General features: G+C 37.0%; 1 protein-coding gene and 1 long non-coding RNA gene across 3 annotated transcripts in view; one reads left to right on the top strand and one right to left on the bottom strand.

The window, feature by feature from the left end:
* Positions 1-5,632, top strand: part of LOC125255087 — a 75,662-nt gene extending 70,030 nt beyond the window's left edge. Inside the window, exons 4-5 of the long non-coding RNA XR_007181830.1 lie at positions 2,476-2,596; positions 4,760-5,632. This is a non-coding gene — a long non-coding RNA (uncharacterized LOC125255087). The remainder of the gene's footprint in view (positions 1-2,475; positions 2,597-4,759) is intronic.
* ca10a (carbonic anhydrase Xa) overlaps positions 1-22,093 on the bottom strand; it is a 203,013-nt gene that overhangs the window by 26,789 nt on the left and 154,131 nt on the right. The window lies entirely within an intron of this gene.

Here is a 22,093-nt window from a genome sequence, read left to right as displayed (position 1 = left end):
CATTCTCAATGATACTGTAACATGTAAAAACTCAAGTGGAAGGAAAGAAGCTGGTGTGACAGATGGAAGAATGAAAACAAAAGAAGTGTGTCCTCCGAGCCGAAGAGAGTGAGAATCTGCTTGGAATCAATTAGATCTGAGGCTTTAAGAAGAGAGCATGGAGATACAACAACCACGGATAGCAATCTTTATCAGTGTATCTGCTTATTTATTTATATTCAGGAGTTGTTCCAAAGTGAGCCATTGAAATTCCAAACACAGTGCTAGAAAGGCTTGCATGGCTCTTATCTTACCTTTTCTTTCTTTCTTTCTTTCTTTCGTCTCTCTCTTTTTCCGTTTACGACTTTGCCTTCAAAATGATTTTCCCTCGCCAAATTCCCAAAGAAAGAGGTCTGCCCACACATTGTAAATATTTTATAGAACCTCTGAAAAAAATCAATGATTTGTAGGGTAGAGAGATGAGGTAGGTAAGAGAGAGGGATATTGAGGAAAAGTAAGAGTGGGAATGGGAGGAGCAAAGACCATCCTTGAGAGAAAAGGGTGAGTAAAGTCGGTATAGCCACACTTGAAAGGATAGTTCGCTCATAAAATATATATATATCTTTCTTCTGCTGAATACAAAAGATGATATTTTGAAGAATTTGGTTAACCAAACAACTGATGGACCCATTGCCTTGGGGAAAAAAATTATTATGGAAGTTAATGGGTTCCATCAGCTGTTTGGTTTCCGACATTCTTCAAAATATCTTCTTTTGTGTTCAGCAGAAGAAAGAAATTTTATACAGGTTTGGAACAACTTGAAGGTGAGTAACTGATGACGGAATTTTATTTTTGGGTGAAGTATCCTTTAATGGATCTGCACAGTTACCTCTGGGTGCTTGACTCATCCGAGAAAAGGGCAAGGCATTTGAAAAACCCTGAAGAGGTCATTTCTCAGTGAATATTCATGAACTAGAGATGGCAAAGGGAGAAGAACTAAAAAAATAAAAAAAAAAAGAAGTAAAAAAGACACTGTGCAGCTTCACTGAAGAAAATACCTGTTTGTCGTATATGACAAACTAAGATGTTTCTGCTGCTATCCGACAACAGCTAAAGAGTGGACCTCAGTTAGAAGGTTTTTTTCTTCCTAAATGTGAGAATTTGTCCATTATTGATGGCCAGTCAATGCTGACCATCTTTGTAGCACTGTATATGGACATTTTATTTGAGATATATGTATGTGAGGGTTTATTTACTTCTTGTAATGTACCAAAATGTACTACACACCTCCCACTGCAAGTCCAGTACAGATGTTACCCGAGGGTATAAAGATCATCAAATTGAGAACGTACTCGACTTTCTTGACTTCATGCACTGTGATTCTCACAAACATTAGCCTGTGTATTGTTTCATCTCTGCATTTTAATTTTCCCAAATGCATTGAGCTGTTTCACCCCATAATTTGAATTAATGAATTCAAAATCATGCTAGTAAATGCTCTGCTGCACTTTAATTTGTTGATCTGACAATGCTATGAATGACACATTACATTGCTCTGACAACAACTGCAAAACACCACAGCACTTTGAATTAAACTTCACTTGATGTGCCATTATACCTGACATCTGCAGAAGTACCAACACAGAAATAAATTACTTTTCAAAATATATCAAAATAGAAAATAGCATCTCTGTGTAATATTTTCATATTACTTTTATTACAGTGTTTTTGATCAAATAAATGCAGTATTGCTGAGCATGAGAGACTTCTTTTAAAGAAAAAAAACAAACAAAAAATAACCCTCACCAGTTTATGTGCACATGTTTGTGTAAATATCAAACAATTACATAACAGCTCTAAAGCTTTCCTTCTGGACTGCTCTGTAATAACCATTCCAGGACTCTTATGTAAAGATCACATAAGCATGGGTTGAATCTATAAAACATCGTTTCCAATAGCTTAAAGCCAAAAGGCCAGTTTTAGATGCTGGTAATACTCTCTGGTCAGGTAATCATGACTGCATGCTTTGAAATTAATATAATGAATGCTATTATAATGCGCCAGTGAGAAGGCAATGAAATAAAGAAATTAGAGAAGTACATGCTCTGTCAAGAGGATTGGCATTATGAGATTCTGTAAGGATTGGAAAGGCTGATATTAGGATGAAAAGGATGTAAACCAATTTATTTCACAGTCTCCAATGTACTGTACTGATCGGTCAGTATAAGTAATCCTCATTGAACATAATACATCACTCAGGAGAAAACTGGCTTTCAGCAACACTGTAGAAATTACAGCATTAAAGGGATGATGTTTCCGCTATATTTGAATGACTATACGTTTCTGGTAAAGAGTTTCTGGTATTTAAACATTTTTTTTTTTTAATAAACAGTGAATAAACTTTTAATTTAATGGTTTAAAATTTAATAAGAGGTATAATATAAAATGTTTGGGGGAAAAAATGAATGACCTAATTAGCTATTTATTTATTTTCAGATTTTCTGATGGCAGTGTCATGCCAGAAACAACCTCAATAGTCACACACAAGCTCCTTGATCTAATCATTGTATGAACTCAACATACAACCCAACAAACCCCTTGAAGGCCATGAATCACGGTATGAACCAAAAGACAAGCTAACCACAACCTACTCACATTTCAGTCAAGGTGCCCCTTTTGACTACACGGAAAGTGACACAAGTTACTAACTAATTATAAAGTAGCTATCTACAGTGTTGCTCGAATGTTTGTGAACCCTTTAGAATTTTCTATATTTCTGCAAAATTATGACCCAAAACATCATCGGATGTTCACAAATATCCTAAAAGTAGACCAAAAAACCCAATAAAACAAATGAGACTAAATATATCCTTTGTCAATTATTTATTAAGATAAGAAAAAATATATAGTATAACATATTTGTGAGTGGCAAAATAATGTGAACTCTTGCTTTTAGTATCTGGTGTGACCCCCTTGCCCAGCAATAATGGTAAACTAAACGTTTCCGGTAACTGCTGATCAGTCCTGCACAACGACTTGAAGGAATTTTAGTCCATTTCTCAGTACAGCTTAAACTCTGGGATGTTGGTGGGTTTCCTCACATGAACTGCTTGCTTCAAGTCCTTCCACAACATTTCAATTGGATTAAGTTCTGGACTTTGACTTGGCCATTCCAAAACAGTAACTTTGTTGTTCTTTAACCATTCATTGGTAGAACGACTTGTGTGCTTGGGCTTGTTGTCTTGCTGCATGAACCACTTTCTCTTGAGCTTCAGTTCACGAAAAGATGTCCTGACATTTCATTTAGAATTCGCTGGTATAATTCAGAATTCATTTTTCCATCAATGATGGCACTTCGCCCTGGCCCAGATGCAGCAAAACAGGCCCAAACTATGATACTACCACCACCATGTTTCACAAAGAGGACAAAGGTTCTTGTACTTTGTGCTTTTCATTAAACCAAAAATTTCTAATTTTTGTCTCATCCATCCACAAAACATTTTTCCAATAGCCATCTGGCTTGTCCACGTGATCTTTAGCAAAATGCAGACAGGCTGCAATGTTCTTTTTTGAAAGCAGTGGCTTTCTCCTTGCAACACCACTTGCCATGCGCACCATGGTTGTTCAGTGTTCTCCTGTTGGTGGACTAATGAATATTAACATCAGCCAACGTGAGAGAGGCCTTTAGTTGCTTAGAAGTTAACCTGGGATCCTTTGTCTCGTTGTGGCATGTATTCTTTTTGGATTAATATTTGTTGGTCGACCACTCCTGAGGAGGTTAGCAATTGTTTTGAATTTCCTCCATTTCTACACAATCTGTCTCACTGTGGATTTGAGTCCAAACTCTTTAGAAATGGTTTTATAACCTTTTCCAGTCTGATGAGCAACAACAACTCTTTTTCTGAGGTCCTCAGACATCATCTTTTTCTGTGTTATGATACACTTCGACAAACACGAGTTGTGAGGTTCAGACTTTGCTAGATTCCTGTTCTTTAAATAAAACGGCACAAACTGACACCTGATTTGTCAACCCATTGATTTAAAAACATTTAGGAACAGGTGGAGCCTAAGTTCACCTTCAAATTAACTGCTAATCCTAGAGCTTCACATACTTTTGCCATATGTAACACTGGATAAGTTTTTTTTCAAATAATTGACCATGTATATTTTTTGTCTTATTTGTTTGATTGGGTTCTCTTGGTCTACTTTTAGGACTTTTGTGAACATCTGATGATGTTTTGGGTCATATTTTTTTGCAGAAATATAGAAAATTCTAAAGGGTTTACAAACTTTCAAGCAGCACTGCAAAGCAACAACTTTTTTTGAATAATGAAATTGAACACATTTATGACAGACCTACATTTTAATTGAGCCAAAACAAAATTCACTAAAATGAATCAGATTTCTCAATGCTAGAAAAGTAAATAGAGTAGCATTCCAGGGTTTCTTTTCTCTCTTTTTATGTTGGCTCTTTTTTTTTAACTTCTTGTTTTCAGCCCAGGGCTGTGTCCAAAACTTAAGCCACCTACATTTCTGCCCAGTCAGTCAATGACTAATCAGACAATGCTGTAGTATGACGGCATGGCCTAGAGAAACAGCTTCTAGACAGGATTTTCAAGGCACGATAACATCATGTCTAATGATCTAGAACAAATTCAAGTGGGTGTTTATAACCAAGTGGATATTTAGTGGCTACAATGCTTATTTGTCAGAAGTGGAGTCATAAGTGGATTATTATTTTTTTATTGACATTTCTAAATACATTTTCTCTTTTCCTCAGACACCATTTTAATTCATTCCACCATTCAAGCATGCCCAGGATTGTGGGATGTCACAGGCAGCACACATTACATTCAAAACAGACCCGATGACAAGCACTGAATTCAGACAAGCCTTCCTTTTTGCCTTCCTACCTCTATGTACTCAGCTGTGTGATGCGCCAATGCCATGTGTCTGTTCACTGATCACTGACTGTGCAAAGTTTAATCATTCACTCTTGTGTATTTTTACCCTCTCAGGTTTCTCCCATCTAGTATTGCTTCACGATGCGTTTTGTGAGTTTTGGTTCCATTACTCTTGCTTTGAACTCTTATCTGATTGTGTATCTTAGTATTATCTTGTGTTGGATCTAAATTTAGTACTGCACTTGGGTCCTTCATCACAAGGTCACTCCCTGCACGGGATTGTTGTAAACTCCCAGCAGGTTTTGTGGTTTCAGCAGTAATGAGCAAATTTTAATGCCGTTTCTGGCACCCTGTGAAGAAAATCAGACTAAGATCATAATGCATTTGATTAAATGAATTTCTTTCCCTTCATTAAAGGTGAAAGACGTTATGCTGATAAAAAAGGGAAAAATCTCTCATACTTCTGGCTCTGGATGTGCCAGAGTAAAAATGAAAAATAAGTGCATTGTCTAGTTTGTCAAATTAATTTCAACAGAAAATTTTTAGTCAAAGCAGTGACAAGATGCTGTTTAGTGACACCACACTTTTGAAGCCTTTTTAAACAAGTTTATAACGTCAAAATGAAAAATTGCCAAAGGAGAAAAGCTTTGAGCAAAGCAATAAAAGTCACACTAAGCCAGCCTAAAAACAACAATCATGAATACTTCTGAAAATAAGGGGCCTGTCTGTCTACTCTCTAGTTTAATAGTGAACTTTTTTAGGACTCTTCCATTGTCAAAATCATTCCAGTGCACTAAAATGTTCACTCCATGCAATTTTCCCAGAATGTCATAAAATTAAAAAAATAATAATAATAAATAACTCACCAGAAATTCTATCATGTGTACTGAAGACTTTAAAATAATCAGAAGATGAGTGCAAGTGTAAATGTATAGGCAGCCTTTTTTTCCATCTTTGATTTTTTCTTTTCTTTTTTCACTAGTGTGCATGGAAAACAAATTTAGTTTATATCAGTTGTTATAACAAGATTAAAAAGACCCTCATTTTTATTTTATTTGTTCATTTATACATGTCCTGCAGTTTATTAAAAAATATATGAAAGCTATGCATGTACATTTTTCTACATAAAAATGTAGGACAAGTAGGGCTGGACGATTATGACCTAAAATCAAAACCTCGATTAAATTGAACATTTTACCTCGATTACGATTATTGTTTTTTTTTCCCTCATAGTTCACTTACAAGTTTACTTTATGCTGTAAATATGCATGATTATTAAAGGTGGAATATTTTTTCCTATTGAAAGTGTGATCTGACATAACAGCTCACTTTCAGCAGTGATTTTATCTATGGTTCCTAACGTTTCTTATAGATTTCTGCTCGTTGTAAATCAGATACAGATAAATTATTAGTCATACCATCTCTCTATTATTTGTGTAGCTGTGGGTTGTGAATAAATACTTCAAAAGTATAAAAATATATGCTATAATAAGTTTCTAAGCTACTTTAGAGATGAATCACAGGACAGCGTTGACAACTTGTTTCTGCATTCCTCTCTGTGCGCGCGATCTTCACGTTTTGTGCAGCTACTGTATGTATGAGTGTTTGTGTTACAATTCATTTGTGCGAGCACGGTAGCTCGATATAATTATACACATCCGATCTTCTAATCTCTTGAATGTCCAAAATGCCACACTGTAAACACATACAACTGACAATTTGCGTAGACGCAAGGCTCACCCACCGTTTGCGTGCCGTCTCTGTGTGTTGACTCGGCGTTCACCTCCGTGTTGCTTCCATGCCATTCACTGGATGTAGTTAACATTGCATAACGGTGCTGTACTTTTTTAACATCTAAAATGAAAATGTAAATACCAGCTTTTTTAAATGTGTAACTGCGCAATTGCAATCATCATTGCAGTCTCAGTGGTTCAAGGCTGTGGATAGTCTCTAAATTTATGTTCACTGTATACTGATTGACATATAGGAACTAGAGAGCGGAATGAGACATAGTCAAAGATATCTGCATTGCTGTCTGCTGAATGTGCCCTCTGTAATACACACTTCCACACGCATCCAGATAGATATACCTGGTCTTTCTGACGTCCTGCCTCAATTATTTCCACCTCAGAGATCGCTGCCTTTAAATCTGAGCGAGCTAAAAGGAGGTTGCCCTTTTTACCCATGCATCCCTACACATTAATGCAAATTGACCTCTGAAACTCAGTTCAATTTAGAATTGATCCAGTTTCTCAAAAGGGTCAGTAATGCCAGTGCTCCTAGTTTAATTGCTAACACGTGGCTAAACGATGGATTACATAGAAGTCCCTGCATGTTGCAAAAATTGTTCAGAAATAATCCAGCTAGCACAATTAAATATGCCTTAAAACAGTCTGCTAGCTGCACTGATTCACCAGACACGTGTCCCCCTTTTAAACAGTTTCCTTAATTGTCCCTAGCATTTCAAGTCAGGCGTATCTGCTCACCCATTACTCACTTGATTGTTCTCTTTTATGCTGTTTGTATTAATTCACCATCAGTTTGCTTGTAAGCTGACTGCCAGATATAGTTACTCTTTTCTGCTTGCAACTTTTACCAGTTTTGGTCCCACTAGAAATCAATTTCAGGAATAAAATTTCAAGTCCAGAGGTGGCAAGTGTCTGAATTTTCTGTACACCAGTAATTAATAAATAAATGTGTAATAGAACATACACTTCTTCACGTGCTGCACGCAAAACAATCAACTTGTACAGTGCAGTCTGTTTCGCAAATGATTGACTCGTATGAACTCTCTTTAGTGAATTAAAAACATACAGTCCAACCAATGGCTGTGTTATTGCAGTGCATTGTGGGATTGAATCAGTGCACTCGATAACATCCACTATGGTTTCGGACACCACTACAAATAGCTGTGCTCTCAAATAAAACCTCCTATTTAAGGTTATAGGGGGTGATTTAGAACACAGCCAATGTAGCTCAATTTCTGAAATGAATGGCTGAATGAATGGATCAAAAAGACAAGTTTGAATTAGTATCAAATAGTGATGCAGCAAAATTCATTTTTCTAAAGTTCTAATAGGCAGTTAAAAAATGAATTAAAAAAAATCTATGGGGTATTTTGAGCTGAAACGTAGGGGACACCTTAGACTTATATTACATCTTTTGAAAACACTTTCTACGGCACCTTTAAAGGTGGTATAGAGGATGTTTTCGTCGACTGAGTTTTTGAAATGAGCGTTTGAAATGATACACATTTTACGACTAGCTAAAACATTCTGACTGTGCTCAACATACAGCGATAGTTTCCTGCTCCTGAAGCAGATTTATATACTTTCACATGGAATTTGAACACCGACTGTAATCGCAGACTGAACGCAACTGGCTCTGACTGGACGCGTTTGAGCGTGATCAGTCATAGTATCAATTTACATTCATAATCGGCCTTACAATCATTAAGCCGTGCACACACTTAGTGGATTCATTATGTCGGACTCACCTCATAATCTGCAGTTGTTACTCCTGTCTCCTGACAAAAACATTGCATGCGGCGCATTTAGTGTGGAACGTTACTAGAGCGCGCAGCCGTGCGTCTCTCACAAGGAACGTCATGGCAGTGATTGACAAGCCAGAGGGCCAATCCGCGCACGTCTCTCACAATGGCAGTGATTGACAAGCCAGAGGGCCAATCGCTTACGCGATGATCACGTAAACGATTGGCTGATGTTTTTAAGGCCCTACCTCGTGCACAGATGATGTATATTAATATTATTCCTTTCAGTGCACCTAATAAATAGTCTTTTATCACTTAGTAAAGACAGTTTCAAGTAATATTGCAAAAATGTATAAAACAAAACATCCTCTTTACCACCTTTAAAATATAACATGCATACACAATAGTAAATAGTCAAATTAATTTACATGTTTTGACAGAACGGTTGCATGTTCATGTTAATAAACTTACATTTCGCCAAATTCACCCCATCATTCAAGTCCTCGTTCACCCGTGCTCAGAGTATCAGCACAGCATCAGTTGTCCGAATGAAACAGTTCAGCTCAGAGGCGGTGCTACCACGCATGCTCAGTATCTCCAGCTCATCGGTTCTCAGTATCGAACGTGTCCGAAAGAAACAGTTCTGGGTTCTGTACTGGTGATTCGAGAACCGTATGTTCAGTAGTACACATGCTCAGTATCAGCTGCTCCTTGTCATCCGTTATCTCAGCACAGCATGTCTGTTCATGCTGTGTGTTTGAGTTACTGGAGTATATATACTCCGGGATATATTCAGGCATGTCTGAAAGTGAGTAACTTTCAGAAAGAAAAAAAAAAAAAAAATTGTGGATCAGTGCTGACTTGAGACGCAAACTGTTTGGAATGATTCAGTCCGATTTGGTGAACTGGTTCGACCAGTTTACAAAATCACTATTTCTCATTTATCAAAGTGGGTAAAAGCACATGCAAAAATTTCCCTTCTGCTTTTGCCTCTGCAGTGATGCTTCTTTTGTTCCAGAGCTGGTTCAAAGAGTTTAATAATGAGACCTTCAGAGAAGGAAGAGGAGAGAGAGACAAATAAGGGTCTTGAAGGTCTAGTGGCTGATCAGAAGATGCTGATTCAATAAATTACTCAAAGCCAGGTGTCCCAGATTCAAGGTTCAGTTTGCTGACAGTTATCATGCCACTGCGAGTTGCCATAGGAATACACAGGGAAGAAAAATCAAGGCACATGCACACCAATATGTGCACCGTGTATACATATGAACCCGGAGTACATTTATCATATATTATTGTGTTAACTTCTGTTCATGGGGAGGATGTGTGGTGCAGAGGCGGGCGTAGCAATTAGGCATCCATATATTGCAGCATATCACAAGGACTATCCCTGAGGATGAAATCTTAAGCTCTTAGGTGTCAAATTTGTTTTGATTATAATAGCAACCTAGATCTAGACATCCATATTAAGCTCAAATAAAGAAATAAAAGCCTTCAAAGTTGGTGTTACAACCCCAAAAGGGCAGTAACAGTGAAAACAATCAAGTGTACCAAGTAACTAAAAACTATGCGGGAAAATCACTGCAGGCTTGTAGACTGTATCAAGGGAGGTAGATGGAGGCGTTGTGTGAACTGTCTCAGGGTCTGGTAATTTTTTGTGGTGATATGGAACCCTATATGACAAAGAGAATCTTCTCTTACTTCAAACAGTATTTTCTGGAATTTTGACAATCTGAGCCTCAGAGGCAGAACAGACTTGAGATGAAAGGGAATATGGTGGTCTAATAAAGCAAAGCCCCAAAAGGCCTACATTACAGTTGTTTTATTCCAGTAATTGGTGTTCCTAAATCCCACTTAAAGGGATAGTTCACCCAAAAATGAAAATTGTCATTTTTACTCACCCTCAAGTTGTTCCAAACCTGTATATATTTCTTTGTTCTGCTGAACACAAAGGAGGATATTTGGAAGAATGTTTGTAACCAAGCAGATCTCGCACCCCATTGACTACCATAGTAGAAAAAAAAAAAAAAAAAAAAAAAATGCTATGGTAGTAAATGGGGGGCGAGATCTGCTTGGTTACAAACATTCTTCCAAATATATTAAAATTCTGCTTGCATGCTCAGTTTCTCACGTTTTTTATTTTTTATTTTGATAACACCTTAGAGTCCAATTCTCACTATTAAATAGTTGCTTATTAGCATGGATATAGGCTGTTTATTAGTACTTGTAAAGCACATATTAATGCCTTACTCTGCATGATCATATTCTACATCCCTTACCAATACCTAAACTTAACTACCGTACTATTAATAAGCAGTAATTAGGAGTTTATGAAGGCAAAGGTTGTAGTTAATAGTTAATAATGAGAATTGGACCCTAATCTAAAGTGCGACAGTTATTGCAATAAATATTTTTAGTCATTTCCAAAGTAAAGAAATGAGGTAAACTTACTAAAAAAATATCCACGCAAAAAGCTACTGTAAATGTGTACCCAAGATCCAAATTAGGCAAATGCAACTTCAAGAGTTGTCCTCAGACAGCGACAATGGCAGCATTTATGCACACGATTAAGAAGCCACATCTGAACTCCATCTGTTCCTGCTGTGTGACTGTTGCACCAATGCCAACACAGCCAACCGGACGCCACCCCACTGCCGCTGACAAATTAACACTTAAACACACCCTTGGCTCGCTCGCAGCTGAAGAGAGCCAGGGGGAAGAGAGGGGGTGGAAGATTCAATTAAAGAGCAGAGGAGCACTTAGAAGGACTCGGACTAGTCGACACGAGAATCTTGGCCTGGCTGTTGACAGTGAAGCCAACTCATTAAGATGCAGGAGCAGAGGTGAGCTGTAAAACCGATGTCTTGCCACATATCATGGTGAGCAGGGAAGGCAGGAACACATTTTCCCTGGGACGTTTACAGTTATAAGTTATTGTGTGCGGCTGCGAGGGGAGCGCGGGATGGGATAAGGATGTAGCCTAAAGCTTTTGCTGTTCTGGTAAACCAGCGCACGGCCTTCCCCTGTGAATTCGCTGTCATCGCATGAATAAACAACGTACAGGTAACACTTCAGGGGACTTCGACTGGTAAATAACCAATGCTAAGTGGCACAGTTGCTGACTGTGCTTTCGTATAGAGATTGAACAGATGCCATTTCCCAAATATACACAAAGTTTGAGGGGTGGACAGGTGTGGTTAGATTTCAAGTGTGTTTTTCACAGCCATGTTTCTCTCTCAGACAAGTCTCTGTCAAAACTCTTACTGCGCTCTGAATCCCAAAGAACAGATGTTTGGAAGAGATTCAATATATAAAAATAATAACAATAAAAATTTTTTAAAAAAATCCCAACAGCTGTCAAGTTACAAAAAAAAAAAAAGTCAAATCACATTTGGCACTGTAACACGCTATGAAATTAGAAACAGCGAAGACTGTTTCTGCAGTGCCTGTAGACTTTGTCTGCATTTTTTAACATTTGATTTATTTATTTGCCTTGCTGTTCAGATGAGTTCATTCTTCAAGCAACTTCTATTCTTGGCCCGAGGGTCTTTTTTTCTTTAAGGCAGCAATATGTATCGGGGGCTGTTTTGAGTGGGAGAGAGTAGAAGATCTGGAGGGAATTCAGCAGAGGAACATAACAAAACCCATTGCTCTTTGAGCCACTAACATTTCCTATATTTTCCAAGCTAGCAAAAATAATCAAAATACATCTTTAATCTGCCAGATGATAAATCTAATGGCTTGACTGACAGTGAGAGTAATTAAAATGCATTTTCAAGGAAAGGCAGGTAGCTCAACAAAAACGATCCAGTAAAGTGAATGAACATCCTAAACATCCAATTGTTGCCTTAAACAGCATGAAAATATTGGCCAAGCGCAGATTTCTTACTTGTGTTGACATATTTCCTACTGAAACAGGAAGTTAGAGATATATCCCAAGGGGTTGTCCATTTTTTTTTAAGCCAATTTAGTTTTGTTACTTGTTATTGGTTGGTAGTGAGAAGTAAGAAGTATTTTACTGGACAATAATTTGGTGAGCATGAGATGAATCATCCATTTTCCTGGAAGAAAATTTCATTTATTTAAAAAAACAAACAAAAAAAACAACAATATTTGAATGGACCAAACCAACAATTTTTTTTTTTTTTTTTTTGTCAAATCTTTGTCATGTCATATTTTATAGATTTCTGAATGAAACAATATAAATTTTAATAATTAATATTAAATTAACACTTAAACATACCCTTGGCTCGCTCGCAGCTGAAGAGAGCCTGGGGGGAGGAGAGGGGGTGGAAGATTCAATTAAAGAGCAGAGAAGCACTTTGAAGGACTCGGACGATTCGACACGAGAATCTTCCACTCAGGTTTATTGCTTTTAAAGAGCTCAAAAAAGTTCATGAGTTCAGGCCTCAGTAGATCATGAATAATGAAGCAAACAACACATGCCAAACTACTTGTGAGTCATTATCTGATTCTTAGTTGGACTATAGAAACGGTGCTTTTACCCACAGTGCAGTGCTGCCGGCTGGGTGAGGAGCACCTGCGAGATAAGAGAATGAACTCAGGGTCTCTCTCTTTGTTGCGAGTGTGTGACTCACAAGCCTCTACATTATCTTTCTGAGATAAAGCGTCTTTTAATGGGTAGAATGTGCAGCACTTGTAATTTTCCAAACCCAGGCGATGTGAATAATATAAAGCAGAAGCTGGAATGAATAAATGTAATATAATGGGAGGACACAGATTCACTGTCCTGAGAGAGCAAGAACAGTCAATATGCTTCACATCAATGCACAGTCTGCTGCTTTCATTATTGAAATTAATCACTAAATGTCTAATTGAAAGGGGCTAATGGCAGCATTACCTGAGATCGATGGATGATCAATAATGGGGAATTATGGGTGTAATCATGTTGGTGTGGAGCTCAGGGGTAATCTGGGTCAATATATGTTCATGTGACATATGAATTTGAATTTGGGCTCTGGACTGATGAATGTTACATAGCTCACTCTGACAATGAATCTTGTCTTGATCAATGATCCTGCAATGTGCTGGCACAGCCATAAAGCAAAGAAAAAAATAAAAATGGATAAGAGTGATTTTATGTGGTTACAGGTTTCATTTTAGCCAATTGCTAGATCATTTGACCAGAATGTGTTTTTTTGTTTTTTTTTTCTACATAAATGATAGTTCATTTATGTAGAAAAAAAAGTCAGATGCTATATTTCAAGTTCTCTAAAGCCAAACATTAAGTTTGCTTGATGAACAGACCGAAATTAAGTATGTTGCTGGTTGGACATTAATAACAAACATCATTGGTTCTGAAGTGTCTCATATACATTATCTACATCAAAGGTGTCATTTAATTTGAGAGCAACAGTGAAGATGACTCAAGGTTTAGTCTCATTTCAGTATACTAATAGAAAGACGTAATGAAAATAAGCACCCCTCTGAAAAAAAAAAAAGAAAAAAAAAGTGTGCTTAATTGAATTGCACTAAGTAGTCTTAAAAGTATAATTTTATTAATCATAGTTTACCATACATGCTTGTCAGTACACTTGGCTATACATTTAACCATATTTAAAAGACAAGCAATTATTAAATTACATAAAGTCCTCAAATGGATCACAAAAAAGGCACTCTAAAGTTCAGGTAATTGGTATTGGTAAAGTATAAAGCTTACAAAAAATACAAGCATAATAGCACAGCTTTTGGTGAATTATTTTGTGACACACCGCTAGACTGTAATTCATGCAAGTGCATTATTTTGTGACTGTCCATCATTATAAAAAATATATATTGATATTCTAGTAAGACATAACACCCAAGACTGAAATGATCTACAAAACAAAGCTCAAATGGAGCTAAATTAATTGCAGAAGATGAATACTTCAGAGCAAATCTCAAATCATAATGTTTGAGGAATATCAATACATCACTGTCTTGCAAGCACTGTAATAAAAGAGGAATATCAATACGAAACTCTCATCGCAAGCACCATAATAATGTTCTAAATTGGTCTACTTTAGAAAAAAAAAAAAAAAAAAAAACTTGTGTCATACCTTCCCACTGCCTACAGAATGCACTTTGAGCTCTAGTTTCATTCTTTGTGAAATAAAACATCAATGCAGTCCTTTGGGTGGGAGTGCACACGGGGTTAAGGGTGTTTGAACTGATAAAACAGTCTTGTGAATTAGTCAAGAATCAATCCACCCACAACCCCCCATCCGCAAACCAATCCCCTGCCATATCCATCGACCATAACGGCACTAAACAAGTCAAGATGCGTTCACCCACAGCCAAAAATTGTAAAAGAAATCATTAAACTGCACACTGAAGCAGGGTGTTGAGACCAGGAACCTGAGAATTGCTTGCATACCTCGCACTTTACTCTATTGTTACTCAGAGAAAAAAAAAAAAAAATGGGTCATGGGATGTCATCCTAGCAGCCTTCTGGGAAATCTTCTCTTCCATTCCATTGACATGATGTTTCTTGGCAATGTTTCTTCCATCCTCAGAAGAAAGCACACTTATAGACGACATACTGTATGGCGCATAGGGGGACGAAACACGCTATCATGTAGGTACATCAGGGTATGGGCTTCCATTCTTTTCCAGAGAAGGTGAAAGATTAACTATCTGCTTCTCTTCTACCTCTCTGTGTCATGCTCCTGAGAGATAGTGACCCGCTGTTTTAGATGGATAAGCTATAGTTTATTCAATCTCAAATGCCAAGGGTAGACTGAGCCTTTGAAATGCCCGACTGAACTCGCTCCCCGGCATAGCAATAGGGAGTCAGGCTCTGTGGGAGAGCGGGGTATTTAAAAGAGGTTGGGAATGTCAAGGAATAGCGTTCAACAAAGTGGAAAAGGAGTCAAAGTACGAAGGCTTGCACTATAGTAATACATCCTAGCTGCTCATAGGCCTTATGTGATGGCAGACGGCAATCAATAGCATGTATGTGATCAGCCTGCAACATCAGACTGTACATATGTCTGAACACACCGTCCCGAAGAGCTGAGTGGCGGTGGTACTCTGGCAGCTTGGAAAGCTGGCAAAGGGCCTTATTAAATGTATAGGCAGCTTTGGCTCCCAGTTGTGGAGGTTTTATGAGCACAAGCCAGCTGTTCCTGTCGGCCCCCCATCTTTCCCAGATGCACACAGCTGTAGTGCCTTTCACATGGCCTCCTCCAGAGACTCAGAGCTGTCACGTACCGCATATACTGGGCCTCTGTGTCTGACATTGGTTAAACCCTCATTATAGAGACCAAATGCTCCAGAGATCTTTTGTCGGAGGAGTATTCGTCTGCATTATGGTCCAAAGAAAAAGATGTAGGCTGACAGTCACAAGAAGAAAATCAGCACTTCCTCTCTGAAGATTCATTTGATATTCACTTTTTCTCTTACTTAAACAATTAGCAGTTGTTATATATCAGAAATACAGACAAATAGTCAACATTCTGTGGTCTGTAAAGAACAGCACCCAATGATTTTTAAAGATAATGAGATTTATTTAATGTATTTTGAGTGAGTAGACTAACACTCTGTCTAGAGCAAGCGCAAGCATCTCGCTTATAATAAACCCATCGAACGTATCTGCACCAGACAAATCTTTTGACATGATTTGCAAATATTTGAGGCCGTTTACACTGGACACATCAAAGTAAACATTATAAACTTGTCTTTCTGAACAGGTGAATGATGATGTTGTATTTAAGAATCCATCGTAGCACTTGCATTGCAATGCCACATTAGCTTTGACATACATTTATTCTAAATGCAGGTCTAAATGGAGTGACATTTGGCTTGCACTCCTGTACCCATAGAGGCTGAAAGTCCTATAGAGGCATACAGTCTTTTCCCATGTAACATGTCAGCCATCGTCCCATACCAGCGAAACTCTCTGGCTCCACCTGCTATACAGTAGCCACGCCTCAAACTTACGCTATTGGTTGAGCTAAAAAGAGATTGATGGATCTGAGCAGACCTTTCTAAATGTTTTGATGGTGCCTGAGGGGCTTGATGTTTAAATTTTTTGTATGAGATAAACCCATGAATGGCATACTAATAGTAGTCAATCAACAAACCTCACTGTAAACTGGTTTAACTTGCCTTGATTTCAGTTCATTTCATTTTTAATTTCTTTGAAATTAAAAATTTGAGTTAATACAATGAAGGCAACTGGTTTAATCAACAGAAACTCAAAATATTATGTTATCTGAACCACATTAATTAAGTTGATTTGAAAAAAGGAAAAAAAGTGAAACAAAAATGTGAACTTTTTTTTTTTACAGTGTATATGTTAAAAGAATATATTTTAACATAACTTACATACCTCACCTTTAACAATTAGACAAAAACAAAATTAAATAAGTTTGATGACCATTTAAACAACTTTGCATAAACTACAACTAATAGTACTAACACTAAATAACTAATAGAACTGGTAATAATACTAATACTCATTATCAATAGAGATGCACCGATTGATCGGCCAGGGATCGGAATTGGCCGATTTTCCTCATGATTGGCCCGGATCGGTGATCGGCCGATCAGTCTCACTTCTTACCGATTCCGAGCCGATCTTTTTTGTTACCAGTGGCACAGACAATAACGTCAAATGCGTGCTCTCGCTCTCTTCTCTGTCACGGTGCGGGCGCCTCCTCTCTCTCACTTGTCTCATTCACTCCGGTTAAATAGTGCTTACTGCGCATAATTTTAGTCATTCCCGCGGGTTTCGCGCTCACACCGAAAGCGCGCGCACCACTGATCTATATGAGTGAAGCGAACAAGCCATGCTCAGTCTCAGAGACAGAAGTCAAACAGAGTCTCAAGTACCAAAACGAGTAGCATAATGCGCTTAAACTGTCAAATACATACAAAAGTATGTCAAAACCAGCGGCACAGGCAATCTTGGCGAGTACAGAGATAAACACAGTCAGTTTTGAATCGTTAAATAGCTAAGAAAGTGAACCCATGTTGTGTGTGACGTTCACAAACTCTTAAAGGGACAGCAGTCCAATATTCCTGCTGCTGTCTGTCATGTTAATCAAAGAACAAAAGACAAAGAAAATCAATTTCAGCTCTTGACTGAATACGTTTTATAACTTTAATGGTAAGAATTGATCTGTATTAATATTTACAATAAAGACTACAGAAATTAAGGTAGCCAATGTAAAATAACACTGAATGTGTCATTTTACATTTGATTACTTTAATTTCTGTAGTATTTCTTACCTGAATAAAAACCCAGTTAACCCAAAAAACTTAGTTTCATAGCTCTCTGTATTCTATTGCATTTATTTGAGCTGTTTATATTTTATTACTGACTTTTACTTTTTTTTTTTCTTTTTTTTTTAATGAAAATAAAACTTTGCATTGAAGAAAAGTAGAAGAAAATCGGTGCATCTCTAATTATCAATATTATTAATAATACATTATTCATATTTTTATTGTTGTAGTCCAAGGATCATTTAGACACTGGAATAAATTTCAGTCTTTTATGTTCTAATGTTCTAAGAGTTCTAATGATGTAAATTAAAATTAATTAAACGCAAAATTGAGTGCAAATAGCTCACCTTGTTGGCAGTGGCTATTTACTAGGGCTGGGTCAAAAATATCGATTCTCATTTTTACGAACCGATATCGATTCTTAAATCCCAAGAATCGTTTAGTCTAGTCTGTTTTCAGTTGATAAATGAGCAGAATATGTAGTACCTCCCATCCAATAAATCGCAATAATCTTTGTGCTTTGTTTCTTTTGATATGAAGCAAGGTCTCAGATTTCAAATGATATCCATCTTATGAGATTCAAAAAATAAATACCTATTTTGGCGCTGTTTAATGTGACATGACAGATCGCTTTAGCGCCTCAGTTAAAGTCCCCCTGAAATCAAAATTGAAGTTTTTTAGCTTTTAGTATGAATATGTTAGCCTTAAGGTTATAAATAAGCTGGTGTGTTCCAAAACAATGACAAAATTTGCATTTAGGAGATATAAGCATTCAAAACTTAGTCTCTTACTTTCGCTAAAATGAATTACGGATTTTCATGACATCACACTTCAGTTTCTCGTCAAATCTTCTGTCCAATCATATGTTCTCTAGAATCTGAAGACCCGCCTCCTCCTACACTCGAAATCGGTCACTTGCTCACACATTTACAAGTTTCTACATGGTGAATGGCACATAGTGCACTATATAGAGAATAGGGAATGATTCAGACAGTGTTTTCCTTTGACGCGAATGAAGTCCGTTTTCGCGTTAGTGTCACATAGGATGATCCGCCGTAACGTGTGCAGTCTGCTCTGGTCCAGAGACACGAGAGCACAGAGTGGAATATATGCGTGTCGCGAGTCGGCACAAACCACCAAAGGTATCGGACCCATTTGAATTCTGCACAGAATTCTGTACATTAAAGCGATATAAAGGACATTAGGAGGAGAAACGGTTAGAGATTAGAAGGAAACTGAGGTTTTACAGAGTCTAACGGCTCTGGCCGAGCTGTAACAAACAAAACGCTATTGGCTATTTTAAAAAAAGGGGTGGGGCTGTTCGATATATCACCCTGTCTTTCTGTTTCAGTTGAAATTACATCAACATTGAATAATGCTGCGCATGCCAAGACACTTCAGCGGGCCTTTAACCCTTAAATGCATGACTGTTTTCACCAATCATTCTTACATATTCGGGTTTTTATCGACCCGGATCTATATCTAACACGGAAGGATCTCTACCTGTCGCGATAATATAAAACTCATCTGATATTAAAGTAACAATTACAGAAGAATAAAATAAATTGTATTTTGTTACCTTTTGGAGCTTGAAAGGGCTCAGTTTGAGCAGATGTTTTATGCCATCATCACTGTCCTCGTCAGAGCTCATTTCTCAGTAAATTCAGCAAATAATGGGCTAGTTTTATGTTTGAGGTCACGAATATGAGCCCATTCGCGATCTCAAACGTATTCTCAAAACTATATAATTTTCAACATCTTCAAAATCAACATTTCGATCGCTAACAGCTTCACCAGATCCATCCAGTGACAGTTACAGTCATATTTGATTGCGTTCAGTACTTGCTCTGCAGTAAATCGCTGAGCCATTTCATGTTTCTCTTATTTCGTTTTCTGTCTGAATGAGTTGTCACTTCAGCATTGTTTATCAGGCATTGCCACCTTGTGGAATAAAGGTGAATTGCACTTATTCTGTCATCTAAGATTCAATTATTGTTGTGCAGAAAAAATATATATACACTCATACACACCTCGGGTCGTTTGCGACCCTATACAATTTTTACAAAAAAGAAAACAAAAATAGGCATTCTTTTATAATTTTATAATTTTTTTCTTGTTATATTCTTTATAATGAATTGACTGAGGAATACCAAGAAGGTTGATGACTAACTTTAAAAAATGAACAAGGAGGAGGGTAGTGAATGACGTCCTGGGTCACTAAAGACCCGAGGTATGCATTTAAGGGTTTAAGAAAAGCGGCAGCACGGAGCGCATGTGAACATCCTCTCCTCCGCTTTAATACCAGTTACAGCGCGAAATAAACATCTGAAGGTATATTAAAAGATACAGTACATCTTACCGAAATCTGTATCATGTCTCGTGTAATAGCTCAATCAGTGTTTCAACCTCGGAAAGACGTCAATAAAACAGCTTGTAAACAAAGTCACGTAACGTCACATTGACCTCAGAAAAACATTCAGTGACCACAAACTCATTAGTCAACTAGAAGTGTACTCTAGAAAGCAACATTCTTATAAATAGCTATGCACCATTACATATTCATTATAATTTTTGATGTTCTTCAATATTTAATGCATGTTTGAATAAATCACAGCTGCAATTTAAATGTTTATATTTAAAAAAACAAAAACAAATTGGAGTAGAAATATGATTATGTAATTCTAAACTTTATTTATAATAAAAACATTGAGTGTAATTTAAGTATTTGTATAAGTTAATTTAACCTTCAATATTATTATAGTAGTATCAACTGACTTACACGTGTAGTTTACAGCATTAGTCGAGAGATTTTTTTCCCTCTAGAAAATTTGCCATGTACTGTAACTGAAATACTACATTGAAAATAATCTATATCGAATCGAATGCATGTGAATAGTAATCGAATCGAGAAAATTGTGTCAATACCCAGCCCTACTATTTACATTACTACCCTACTATCGCTGCACTATGCCCACACACCATTGTCTGATTTATCAAGACAACATTACAAAAGAAATCCTGCTGACACCAGGATCAGTGGCATTGTTATTAATAATTATTAATAATTCATGTTTTTATTTCACAGACATTGTTTCATCTATATTTCAATCTTGTACTTTTTGATTTATCATTTATTTATTTTACATTTTAGTATCTTTTAGTATACAAGTTTAATGATGTGTAAATGATGTAATTCAGTGAAGATACGTCACAAAAACCGTCAAAGCAAAGCACCATCAGTATCATCATGAAGCTTTTCTTCATGTTCCTATTGTACTATTGAGTTTTCAGCACTAATACGACATCAAGATGACAACAGTAATTTTGGTGAATAGACGAGCATTTATGCTAGCAGTCTACCCGCCCCCAGAAGTGCACTAAGACCTAACCACTGGAACTGAAGTATTAACAGTTATTCTGTTCAGTAGTAGAAAATGAGACCGGAGGGCATCATCAGAGACTTCACAGTTGGAACTGTCGTAAAAACTGCAATGAGAGTTGCTGCCAATAATTAGCCCGACTCCACACTCTGAGTGTATGTGATTTTAAAGCTTGATAACTTACTCCCACATTGTGCTCTGAGCTGTGGATATTTTTAGCGATCATCGCAGTTTCATAAGATCAAGTCTGAAATGCTTGTTAACTAGGAGCCTAGCCGTGATTTCTTTGAGTAATGCTTGAAAAGAGACTACTATACTATAATTTCCTACCATAGCAACATAAATACACATTAAATAGTAACTAACAGAAGTATTTGTATGTCTAAAGGTGCTTTGTGCTACATCAATATGAGGAACAAAAAGACTTAAAGGAAAAATTCAGACAGAAAATGATTTTCTCAAAGGAGAAAATAATACCCAATTTCAAATGGCCAGAAACACGGGCAAATTTCCGAGTACATTAAAGATTAAGCATTACAAATGCATTTTGAATGCAAATGATATTGCACTGAACAGTAAAGCATTGAAGAAATTTCCACAAAATAAACTACAATATGCTAATTCAGTGTGATGGCATGCCAGCCAAATTAATTTTAAGGTGCCAATGTCAATCTTTCATTACTATTTTTACGGGGAAAAGTTTGAGGGCGAGAAACATTCTGTTTCCAGCATTCTAATTCATTTTCCAATTTCCAGATGTGAGTAACCGGCCCTGTAAGTCAGGTTGGAAGGCACACGATAGCTCATGAATTAACAGTATAAAAAAAAAAAAAAACAACAAAAAAAAAAAAAAAAGAGAGAGAGGTTGTGAGGGTTTTAGCAATGTGAAGTGAATAAAAAATATATATATAAAAAAAAAAAAAACACCAAAGCTATGCAATGTTACCTGAATATTTATTTAGATTGAACCCTTTTTTCTTCACCTTACATCTGTATGTGCCTCTACATTATTCTACTTCGCATAAAGTAAGGCATAACATAGGCAGATATAAGAATTTTATGAACATAAAAACTCTCTGAGGAGGAAAGCGTTATTTTCAGCCGTGCTGGGCTTC

The sequence above is a fragment of the Megalobrama amblycephala genome, linkage group LG20 (assembly GCF_018812025.1).
Source record: "Megalobrama amblycephala isolate DHTTF-2021 linkage group LG20, ASM1881202v1, whole genome shotgun sequence".
Lineage (NCBI taxonomy): Eukaryota > Metazoa > Chordata > Actinopteri > Cypriniformes > Xenocyprididae > Megalobrama > Megalobrama amblycephala.
This window is presented reverse-complemented; position numbering and strand designations above follow the sequence as displayed.